Source organism: Schistocerca nitens, chromosome 9 (assembly GCF_023898315.1).
Source record: "Schistocerca nitens isolate TAMUIC-IGC-003100 chromosome 9, iqSchNite1.1, whole genome shotgun sequence".
Taxonomy (NCBI): Eukaryota; Metazoa; Arthropoda; class Insecta; order Orthoptera; family Acrididae; genus Schistocerca; species Schistocerca nitens.
The window spans coordinates 432,397,736-432,410,605 of NC_064622.1; positions in this window are offsets into that span (position 1 = coordinate 432,397,736).

The window sequence follows — 12,870 nt, forward strand, 5'->3', positions numbered from 1 at the left end:
CAGCCTTTGGAAGGACAAGCAATTTCCCTAGCTGTATGGCAACCACTAAGTGTAATTAAGCCAGCTAACAGTGAGTCGCTTTATTACAATTATAAAAATTGTTCTCCATATCGTTGCAAGCCATATATGATTCCCAGTACAGATCCACGTTCATTGATAATGGTGCATGTGGAAGATACTCAGACTGAACAGTGTTCAACATTTCATTGCTTTGTAAGAATTAATTGAAGATGGAGCCAAACTATTATCGGTTAGAGCTGGAAGTTATGTGTAATGTACTTTCAGCATTCTTGCTAAGAAATCGAGAGTTTTTCACAGACCTTTGTTCTCCACTACTTGATGAGGACATAAAAATAAGCTGTGTATAACACAGTTTTGTCGTGTTTGATATGAATGGAGATTTGAAGGAACTTCGATTACTTTGATTGACATGTTGTGTCAACAGAACCAACACAAGCGGAAAGAAAAGTGGAAATGTATCCCAGTACAAAACTAAACTGCATTCAATTTCCTACAAAAATATCGTCTTCAGTTTTTTCTGTAGGACTAATATCTTCCACGTAGCCCGCAAGAAAATATGAAAATCTCGCGCATGAGTTTTGAAGGATAAATGTAACATTGCTGGCTGCATGAAACGACATAGGTAGGGGCCCCTGAATCACCTCGTATAATGCTGATCGGGCAGACACTTTTATGAGGAACACTCGATCTTTATTATCAATATCGTCGATTTTTTCTTCTCCTTATCTAATTTAAACACTTCACAAAAGTATAACAGAATAACTACTTTTTTGTTGCTTGCAGGCCTTAACCGCTTTGAATTTTCTGACTGGCAACATGTTTTCACAACGGGCAGAATTTTTAACATTTTTTTATGATACCGCAGGTTCGGCTGTTAGCCATTTTGAAATACTTGAAATGAAGTCGGTTCTGTCAGCACGTAGCTTTGTGCAAATTACATGATGTAAAAAAATAAATAATCATTTTGAAAACCATGATTGCTCAGAGGAATAATCAAGAACCAGAGAGGTTTTCCAAAAGACTGTCATAGTAACGGCGAAACACAAAGTTTTTACGTTGACGAATACTAACAGAAAGATGAAATTCTGTAGTAACTCAAATAAACGTCACAAAATCAACCAGTTTTGGAGGCATTTTGTTCAAAAATGGCTCCGAGCACTGTGGGACTTAACTTCTGAGGTCATCAGTCCCCTAGAACTTAGAACTACTTAAACCTAACTAACCCAAGGACATCACACACACCCATTCCCGAGGCAGGATTCGAACCTGCGACCGTAGCGGTCGCGCGGTTCCAGACTGTAGCGCCTAGAACCTCTCGGCCACTCCGGCCGGCGGCATTTTGTCATTTGAAGATAGTTAATTACGTGAAGTAGTGATAAGTTCGTATGTCTTCTCGCTAGTAGTGCGTAAATACCAACTTGGCGGGTAGCCTTGACTTCGTCACGTTCTCTCCAGTTGCTGGCTAACTCACAGTCGGTGTCCACACAGCTTTGTCGATATCGGGTACTACTTCAGATGGTGAAGTATGTACGAAAGGATTCGAACTTTTGCCTGCTGAAGGACGCATCCAGCCATTTGAATTCGTAAGTTAGGGAAAGCATCGGTTTCCCTGCGTGGGAGCTAACCTCATGAAAGCACATGCGAGACGTACTTGCGTATGAAAGTTAAACGATGGTCCTTTGAAGTCTGCATATTCTTGGGGTGGCGGCTTGCTGCTGTTGTTTTTCAGCGTGCACACTGACCCAAGGTTGATAGCTGGCCGATGTTACATCCCGACAGCCTCCACTGTAATTCGGTGGTGCATTCTGCAGTAATTCGTACCTCTGCTTTAGATCACGGAGTAGTGAACGCTGATTTTGTTTTGGGGCTCCGAACAACCCTATATTTAGCACAGAGATCTGCGATACTATCTATACCTCATCGGACGAACATATACTGTTAGGCACGCAGACTGCAATATTCGCGACTGACTGCAGAAGGAATCTATCACGGCTAAATAGAGAGAGAGAGTGACAGAGAAGGGGGGGAGGAGGGGGGAGGGGGAGAGGGGGGGAGGGGGGGAGGGGGGGAACAATTTACGCTATTGTAATTTCATGAATTCCTGTACTAGCATGAGATCACATGTTTATGTAACCTTCCTCAAAATGTCAGTTTACTCGTTGTAGACTAGAAAATCGAGTAAAGAATTTATCTATCTATCGGTCAACATATTTCTGAAATCTTTTAAACATGATTTCAAGGAAACACAGCTCACATTTTCACAGCAAATCAACAACTTCGTTCCTTGGCAGCGTAAATAGCATGCCATGTAATAACACGCTGCAGGTTTTGCGCAACAGTCCGTGCTGTCACAGGACTTTTTTTTTTCCAGAGAATATAATTTTCAGCCTTGAATAGCTCCAGCTTGTATGTCGGTTGCCAATGTCTGGCGTCGCACGAAGTGATTGTTTGTACACATATACAGGAATATGACACTGTGTCGAACGAGATAACAGTGACCTTGTATCATAATTCTAAGGAAAAAACAGCCTAAATCATGTTTTTTATTGTAATTGCCCGTTTCACCGCAATTAGGCCATCTAAAACTTCGGAGAGCATGCTGAGTACGATCAGGGTCGGGGGGGGGGGGGGGGGGGCTCGTTGCAACTGAAAGTAAATATGATTTACACACTTCAGAGCCACATCTTATGTAACGCGGTGGGATGCTGCTAAGGCAGAGAGCGGGGATGTGTAGTGACAGCTGAAGCGCAAGCACAATGTCGCGGCTGCGTTTTCATTGAAAAACAACGGAGGAGGATAATTAATTTTCAAGGCAGAAAACCTGTTTTGCAACGGAAAGTTACTGCAACCTCCTTCCGCGCCTTAAGCATATATTAAATTGTTACGTAAGCTCACAGCAAAATAAACTCCTTTTTCTGTCAACAGTAACACATTTCCCATGTAACCATTAGTGTTGACCACGAGGTAACCGGTAACTGACAAGTGAATGCTCTTCCTCTAAGCGCGTGCGACGTTACCTGAATGACACCATTCCAGGACGTAGGATTGGAAGAGTGGGGTAGAAGATGAACTTCATCGCCGGTGACCTATCAGGTCTCCAGACCTCACACCTAGTGACTTAACCTAGGTGGGGTTACCAAAAAGATCGCGTTTTTATCCCCCCTGTATCTGACACCCTTGAAAGTCTGCGACATCGTATTGTCGAAGCTGTGAATTCGATAACGAACAGGAAATGAGCCACCGTTTGGACACTTGGATGCATAAAAATTTGAACTTTTCTCTTTTCAGGAACGATGGAAATAGTGTTTCTATCTTTTGAATTTTGCAGCAGTAAATGTCTGAAATCTGTTCCTTCTTTTTGAAGAGCCCTGTATTACAGGATTCTGTAGACACCAGCTGTATAAAACCAATGTAAGTGAAACTTAACACCCCGTATGATGTGCGTACATCCGCTTATTACTAACGGGCCTGTGTGATGAGGAGACAGATGGTGTAGCAACGTGATCCCTCCTTTCACCATTAGCAGCAGACCTCGTCGTGGAAGCGTATGAATAACCGGCAATTGATTTTGCAGTGCTGCAGTCATTAAGCTGATTTCGCCATGTTGACGATAACATTCGTCCTTTGACCGTAGCTGGGAAACAGAACTCCGCCAAGTCCGCCAATATTTCAACGCACTGCACCTAAGCGTACAAACACAGAGCGATGTGGCAACGGCAGTAGTCAGACGCTGGATTCGTATTCGGGAGTGCAGTGGTTCAAATTCCTGTTCAGACATGCAGGTTTAGGTTTTCCGTGATTTCCTTAAATCGCTTGAGACAAATGCCCAGCCAGTTCCTGTGAAAAGGGTACGGCTAGTTTTTCTTCCCACTCCAACCCGAAGTTGGGTTTCGTCTCTAACGACCTAGCTATCTATGGAATCTTAAACTAAAGATGCAATTAAAAAGGAACCGTATGCTTGCCTTTCTCGACGTAGACGTGTAGCCTACAGATTGCCAGTTGTTAACTTTGGGAAAACCAAGAAGTCAATCAGCACGTTAGATTTTTACACACTATGTGCCACTACCTCCCTGACACAAAAATCAGTTTTACATTGCATGCTCTGTCCAAGAGGACACACCAAACCTATGATCGTGAAGTTGGGACCCCAAACCTTCAGAGGTAATGGACCTGGACACAACGAAGAAGCCATCAATAAAACATGTCCACTAAGAACAAGAGTGGCAGAGATGAAGAGGTGGAACAACGATGTACTGATCTTTTATCACACGCGCAGGGAAGCACTACCCACCGGAAATTTTTTCACTGGGTGGGCATTCAGTCGATACATTGGAGCAACACTAAATTAGAGACCTGCTGGGGACCATCAATGATTCGTAGATACGCTGCAAGCGACGGGAGTTTTCGGGATCAGCAGCGTTTATGGAGCGATTTGCAATGGACATACAAGGGACGACGTACAAGTACACGGCTAAGAAAGCACAAGCGTCACGTACGACACGGACATGATAAACCCGGAACGGCAGAACGTCTCTTGCGGGAAACATACGAGGGTTGGTCATAAGATATTAACTATCACCGGGAAAATGCAATGTTACGTAATTGCAGATTCGTGCCTGAAGTCCTGGCAGATTTCAAATTCTCTGCGCCACAGTAAGGTTGCACGTCGCCAGAGGAGTCAAAAATAAACTGGCGCAGCCCATCTCCCACTTTATCAACGGGCTGCGCCGCTAGGTTAACCTGTCTTGGTCCCTCTAGGGGCGTGCTGCAGTACTGTGGGGCTGGCATTTTAATATGTGCCAGTACTGCAGGCATAAATCTGCAAATACAGAACTTTATTTTCTCCAGGTGATTGTTTAACCTTATTACTAGCTCTCGTGTACACATTGCCTGACAAAAGAATTGAAGCACGTAGAAGACATTGTAATGCGAAATGTTCAGTTTTTCTTATTCTATGACTGAGGACAACTGTGTCAGTACAAATGACATGTTTAATTTCTCAGTATTAGCATAGAAATACACGCTTTTACACAGTTTACAATGTGACAGCGTTAAAACAGTTGTCAGGATAACGCATCTAAATATTAACTCACAGAAAGTTAAATTATCCTAAACACGACGATATTAAAGTTTAACTAGATGTTCCTTTACAAAATTATTCTTACGATTTCGTTATGATGTTGGTCAGTATTGCGATAAATCATCCGATTCCGGTTCAAAGTTCGGTACTATTTTTAGGATGACAATCAAGTCTACGGCGGATGGTTAGTTATGTGACAAATTGAGCAAAAGATTATCCAAGGTCGCTCGAGTTTACAGTGGCCACAAGCTGGTGAACCAACAAGTTTACGCCTCTGAACGCGATATTTACCTTAAATTGTGATGAGCTGACGTCTGGTAGGCCGCTCTCCCCTCTGAAATTCCTATAAAACTAATCAAAGCTTTTGCTGACTTTTTTCAGCATAAACTCTCCCTATGTTTCTCGTTATGTGAGAAAAGCTGTACTCATCCCTAGTCTTAGAATATGGCTATATACACATGCATGGCTGGAGCAGCGTGCATATTATAATGCCCTCTCAGTTCTTGCAAGAACAATTAACTAATTGGCTGGTTCGTTTCTCCACAGTTGGAGCTAAACGATGCTACAACTAGATGTCAGCCGCTCTGAACGCGGTGTTCACCCAAATTTCTTCTCTGCGTCGTACAGAGCGTTGTGCGCTACATTCTGCACTAGACGCCAGTTCAGAGAAGAGTCCCCCACAAAATTTACGTCCTGTCTTTCTCATAGATGACCTGTCTCCCCACCTGGGTTCTTTAGTTCTTCACATCACAGCTTTTTTCGACCAATAGGAGCGCTCCTCTTATTTTGTGTAAACTTTCTCTACCAATCGCAAGGGCCCTACCATTAAACTGCGTCGAAACTTAGGCTCTTTACTCCTTCCTAGTGCTTTTCCGCCAATCGGACGTTTTGTGTCCGCACCAGACGCCAAAATGCGTACATTGTCTCTCACATGTGTACTACTCGCTGGACACGTGATCCAAAATGTGTCACTGGTCTTGTTAGTATACATTTGGAATTCTGAAACGCAGTTTCTTAAAAGCTTTCCTTTCCTGTCCTCCCTCAGATGGCCTGTTAACTCGCTTTGCCCTGCTGAGTCACGTGGTCGGTCATTGACCTGGCTTGGGACACCCCTTTAAGTGATTTCTGTTGTATCTCCCATGGTGCGGCCTTGTCTCCGCTCTCGACCCTCTGAATTCCAAACTAAAACGCCTCTCGCTGCTTGTTGCACCTTTGTTGCACCTTCTGCTTATAGACATGCATTATATAGGAACAGTGTGTTAATTATCGTTGATTGAGTGTCATCCCTTTATGCATTACTTACTGATAGGCAAATTTGATCATAACCGCAGAATTAAGTTGGTGTCATATTCACCTTCTTGTTGTGATGTATAAAGCTATTATGTAAGGTGCGAATCTGACCTTCATTTATTCTGCCACCTTACAACATGGTCGGATGTCAGTGTAAATTAGTTCACGTACACATCATTGACTGGCATGTAAATGATTATAGAGCTGCAAGTTTCTATGAAAGAACGACTACCAGAGTGAATAAGGGGGGCCAAAAGCGTCAGATATTGAGCGGTTACAGTGAAGGACACGGAAATGCTGTGTCCTTGTGTGAGACAGCATTATCAACCCATCAACAAGTTTGAAAGAGACCTCATTAAGGTTTCCATTTCAGCAGCTGGGCAAATCATGCAGAATCCAGATTTGTGGGGCATTCTGGTGTGACAGTGGCCCGATGTTGGACTGCATGGGAACGTGAGGGCAGGCAAGGTTCCGGTTGACAATGTCTGACCACCACAAGGGCGGGTTGTTGTGCACCAGACACATCGAACCCTTTCACATCTGCACCTACCATATGAGAACAAGTAATGAACTCACTGTAATGTTCTGTCTCATCTTGCACCATTGGTTGGAGACTATCAGCAGCCGGCCAAGGGAACTATGGTCCCGTGCATAGGATGCCGTTAAAAGCGATTGGGGTGGTGCAGTGACTGGGAAGCTTGGACTACCGACGAATGGCATCGCACTGTGTTTAGCTATCAGTCGCGGTTATGTACTAACCCGAGTGACCATTTGGCGATTATGACGGTGACCTGGGTTGAGATCCCATTCTGACAATGTTTTGAAGAGGTGTGACTCCGGGTGTCGTGGTGGTGCAAGACACCGGGTACGACTTTAGGTCATGGCTGGTAGTGACTGAGAGAACTCTGACGGTACAATGGCACATCACGGGCATCCTGCATCTCTCATGAGTCAATATCATGTACCATTTTCCAGCAGAGCAATGCTCTTCCGCATATGATACGTGTTTCTATGAGATGGGTGCGTCATGTTGAGGTACTCCTGTGACCAGCAAGGTCCCCAGACATGTCCCCGACAGAAAACGTGTGGGACCAACTCGGAAGTTAATCCCATCCCAGTTCCAAATACCGGATTGTCAGCGTCTAGTTACAACAGGAGAGGATACAACGCTTTTAAGACATGATTCTCAAACGAATCAGTGCGTGCATCCAGAGTAGAGTTGCTGCAACGTCACACTGATCAGTGAACTCATACTGTCAAGCTCTCTGTAAATTTTACTCGCTTCCATAATCACTGAAATAACGTCACATGATCTCTCAATCCGTTTCTTCCTCCCCTTTCGGATACGCCACTTTTTTTTGTTAAGCTCACGAAGAAGCTCACGTGCTGCTATGCTGACACTTCCCCTGAAAACGAAGATAACGAAGGCGATCGACGTAGGCAAGCTGCCCACCAGCATAAAGCGATTTGGTGGATGCAGATTTGCATCGCCTCGGCTGCCCTCAGTGGTTTCAGTGTTAAGGACGGTTAGAGTTCGCGAGGTTGCCCAGCCGTAAACATTTTCGCGGAAGGGAAGGCACGCGGCGAGCTTGCCCACACACTCTGCACCAGCACCCCGTCACAAAGAAGGGATTTGTTGTATCTTCTAAGTGTCTGTCAATAAAACAGAGTCATTGGTTTGCTTTACCTTCAATATTATCTCTGTGATCGTTCCAGTTCAAATTATTCGTAACTGTAAACCTTATTTTTTAGCTGAATTTACAACCTTTAGATTTGTGGAATTTATCGTGTAATCGAAATTTAGCGGATTCCTTTTATTACTAGTGTGGATGACTTCACACTGTTCATTATTTAGAGTCAATTGCCACTTTTCACACCGTACAGATATCTTACCTAATTCATTTTGCAATTGGGTATCATAATTTGATGACTTGTAGTGTAAATGAAAGCACCATCTGCAAATAGTCTAAGAGAGCTGCTCAGACTGTCACTTAAATAGTTTATGTACAGCAGAGGGTCTGTAGCACATCCTTGGGGAGCACCGGATATTACTTCCGTTTTACTCGATGACATCTCGTCAATTACACTACTGGCTATTGAAACTGCTACACCAAGAAGAAATGCAGATGATAAACGGGTATTCATTGGACAAATATATTACACAAGAACTGATATGTGATTACATTTTCACGCAATTTGGGTGCATAGATCATCAGAAATCAGTACCCAGAACAACCACCTCTGGCCGTAATAACGGCCATGATACGCATGGGCATTGAGTCAAACAGAGCTTGGATGGCGTGTACAGGTACAGCTGCCCATGCAGCTTCAACACGATACCACAGTTCATCAAGAGTAGTGACTAGTGTATTGTGACGAGCCAGTTGCTCGGCCACCATTGACCAGACGTTTTCAGTTGGCTAGAGATCTGGAGAATGTGCTGGCCAGGGCAGCAGTCGAACATTGTCTGTATCCAGAAAGGCCCGTACAGGACCTGCAACTTGCGGTCGTGCGTTATCCTGCTGAAATGTAGGGTTTCACAGGGATCGAATGAAGGGTAGAGCCACGGGTCGTAACACATCTGAAATGTAACGTCCACTGTTCAAAGTGCCGTCAATGCGAACAAGAGGTGACCGAGACGTGTAACCATGGCACCCTATACCATCACGCCAGGTGATACGCCAGTATGGCGATGACGAATACACGCTTCCAATGTGCGCTCCCCGCGATGTCGCCAAACACGGATGCGACCATCATGATGCTGTAAACAGAACCTGGATTCACCCGAAAAAGTGACATTTTGCCATTCGTGCACCTAGGTTCGTCGTTGAGTACATCATCGCAGGCGCTCCTGTCTGTGATGCAGCGTTAAGGGTAACCGCAGCCGTGGTCTCAGAGCTGATAGTCCATGCTGCTGCAATCGTCGTCGAACTGTTCGTGCAGATGGTTGTTGCCTTGCCAAGGGATCGAGACGTGGCTGCACGATCCGTTACAGCCATGTGGATAAGATGCCTGTCATCTCGACTGCTAGTGATACGAGGCCGTTGGGATCCAGCACGGCGTTCCGTATTACCCTCGTGAACCCACCGATTCCATATTCTGCTAACAGTCATTGGTTCTCGACCAACGCGAGCAGCAATGTCGCGAAACGATAAACTGCAATCGCGATAGGCTACAATCCGACCTTTATCAAAGTCGGAAACGTGATGGTACGCACTTCTCCTGCTTACACGAGGCATCGCACAACGTTTCACCAGGCAACGCTGGTCAACTGCTGTTTGTGTATGAGAAATCGGTTGGGAACTTTCCTCATGTCAGCACGTTGTAGGTGTCGCCACTGGCGCCAACCTTATGTGAGTGCTCTGAAAAGCTAATCATTTGCATATCACAGAATCTTCTTCCTGTCAGTTAAATTTCGCGTCCCTAGCACGTCATCTTCGTGGTGTAGCAATTTTAATGGCCAGTGGTGTACTACAAGCCGCCATCTTCCTTATAGGAATTCACGAATCCATTCACACAACTGATGCGATACTCCATAGGCACACAATCCGATTAAAGTCGCTTGTGAGGAACGGTATCAAAAGCCTTCTAAAAATTTGGAATAAGTTTGGCATCCCCTGTCTATAGCACTCTACTTAGTGAGAATAAAGAGCTAGTTGTGTTTTACAAGAGTGATATTTTCTGAATTCGTGGTGGCTGTTTTCCAATAAATCGTTTCCTTCGAGTTAATTCTTAATGTTCGAACACGGTATGTGCAATAAAAATCTACTGCAAATCGACGTTAATGACATGGGTCTGTAATGCAACGGATTACTCTTATTTCCTTTCTTGGGTATATGCAAACAGACCTTTTATATGAAGCCTCCGTATAGACCTATTCCCTTGAGGGGAATGTGCTGGCTACCATAACTTAAAATATGACAGTGGGATGTTTGAAGCACAGATGAATATATTCGAAAAGCCAATGCCCATTTCATAAGACGTTATCCAACAGTGGAGCCGATCACATGCTAAAATGGTAGCGTACCTAGCGGCGACATGCACACTCTACAGCTATATCTACATCTACATGGATACTCTGCAAATCACATTTAAGTGCCTGGCAGAGGGTTCATCGAACCACCTTCACAATTCTCTATTATTCCAATCTCGTATAGCGCGCGAAAGAATGAACACCTATATCTTTCTGTTCGAGCTCTGATTTCCCTTATTTTATCGTGGTGATCGTTCCTCCCTATGTAGGTCGGTGTCAAAAAAATATTTTCGCATTCGGAGGAGAAAGTTGGTGATTGGAATTTCGTGAGAAGATTCCGTCGCAATGAAAAACGCCTTTCTTTTAATGATGTCCAGCCCAAATCCTGTATCATTTGTGCGACACTCTCTCCCATATTTCGCGGTAATACAAAATGTGCTGCCTTTCTTTGATCTTTTTCCGCAGTATTCTACAAGAGGACGGACAAGCGTAGTGTAGGCAGTTTCCTTAGTAGGTCTGTTACTAAGTGTCCTGCCAATAAAACGCAGTCTTTGGTTAGCCTTCCCCACAACATTTTCTATGTGTTCCTTCCAATTTAAGTTGTTCGTAATTGTAATACCTAGGTATTTAGTTGAAATTACGGCTTTTAGATTAGACACATTTATGGTGTAACCGAAGTTTAACGAGTTCCTTTTAGCACTCAAGGGGATAACCTCACACTTTTCGTTATTTAGGGTTAACTGCCACTTTTCACACCATTCAGATATCTTTTCTAAATCGTTTTGCAGTTTGTTTTGATTTTCTGATGACTTTATTAGTCGATAAACAACAGCGTCATCTGCAAACAACCTAAGACGGCTGCTCAGCTTGTCTTCCAAATTGCTTATAAACAAAAGGAATAGCAAAGGGCCTATAACACTACCTTGTGGAACGCCAGAATTCACTTCTGTTTTGCTCGACGACCTTCCGTCAATTACTATGAACCGTGACCTCTATGACAGGAAATCACAAATCCAGTCACATAACTGATATTCCATAAGCATGCAATTTCACTACGAGCCGCTTGTGTGGTACAGTGTCAAAAGCCTTCCGGAAATCCAGAAATACGTAATCGATCTGAAATCCCTTGTCAGTAGCACTCAACACTTCATGTGAATAAAGAGCTAGCTGTGTTTCACAAGAACGATGTTTTCTAAACCCATGTTGACTGTGTGTCAATAGACCGTTTTCTTCGAGGTAATTCATAATGTTCGAACACAATATATGTTCCAAAATCCTGCTGCATATCGACGTAAAAGATATGGGTCTGTAATTAAGTGGATTACTCCTACTAACTTTCTTGAATATTGGTGTGACCTATACAACTTTCCAGTCTTTTGGTTCGGATCTTTCGTCGAGCAAACGGTTGTATATGATTGTTAAGTATGGGGCTAATGCATCAGCATACTCCGAAAGGAACATAACTGGTGTACAGTCTGGACCAGAAGACTTGCTTTTATTAAGTGATTTAAGTTGCTTCACTACCCGGTGGATATTTACTTCTACATTACTCATGTTGGCAGTTGTTCTCGATTCGAATTCTGGAATATTTACTTCGTCTTCTTTTGTGAAGGCATTTCGGAAGGCTGTGTTTAGTAACTCTGCTTTGGCAGCTTGTCTTCGATAGCATCTCCATTGCTGTCGCGCAGAGAAGGCATTGATTGTTTCTTGCCACTAGCATACTTCACATACGACCAGAATCGCTACGCCTTTGAGGATTGTCGTGTTGTTTATATGTTGACGAATGAGACAATAGGTTCAGCTACGCCAAAAGCCCCTTCGCTCTTCTAGAGATAGTAAACAATGTGGAAGACGCACTACAACGATGGCGTGATGAAACGACCTTGACTCGAACTGAAGCGTTGGATGCTCGATGCTTACTGGCGAGAGTCAAGGTAGATCCTACTGATTTAAGTGGGACTGTGCGGCTGATACATACAGAAAGTTGTCACACCTGCACTGTAGTGTAGATACCGTTCTGTAACTTGTTGTGATCTTCAGACTGAAAACTGGTTCGATGCAGCTTTCAACGTTAGAATGTTCTCTCCAAACCTATAATGTCTGCATATCTATTCCTTACTGTAGTCAGTTCTTTGTCTCCCACTAAAACTTTTACCCCCTACCTTCTCCAGTCATTACCAAATTGACGATCCTTTCTGTTAGTCAATTAATGCCATAAATTACTTTCCACCGCAGTTACACTGATTAACTACTCATTCATTATTTGATCTACCCATCCAATCTTCAGCCGTTTTGTACATCACATTTCAAAAGTTGCTATTCCCTTCTTGTCTGAACTATTTATCGTCTACGTTTCATTTCCGTTCGTTATTGTTCATATTATCAGTCTGCATTACATACATTCTGCTTCGGACAGCGTCAGTTATTTTGCCGCCCAAATACTGAAACCCATCGACTACTTTTAGTGTCTCATTTCGTAATATAATTCCTTCAGCATCACTTGATT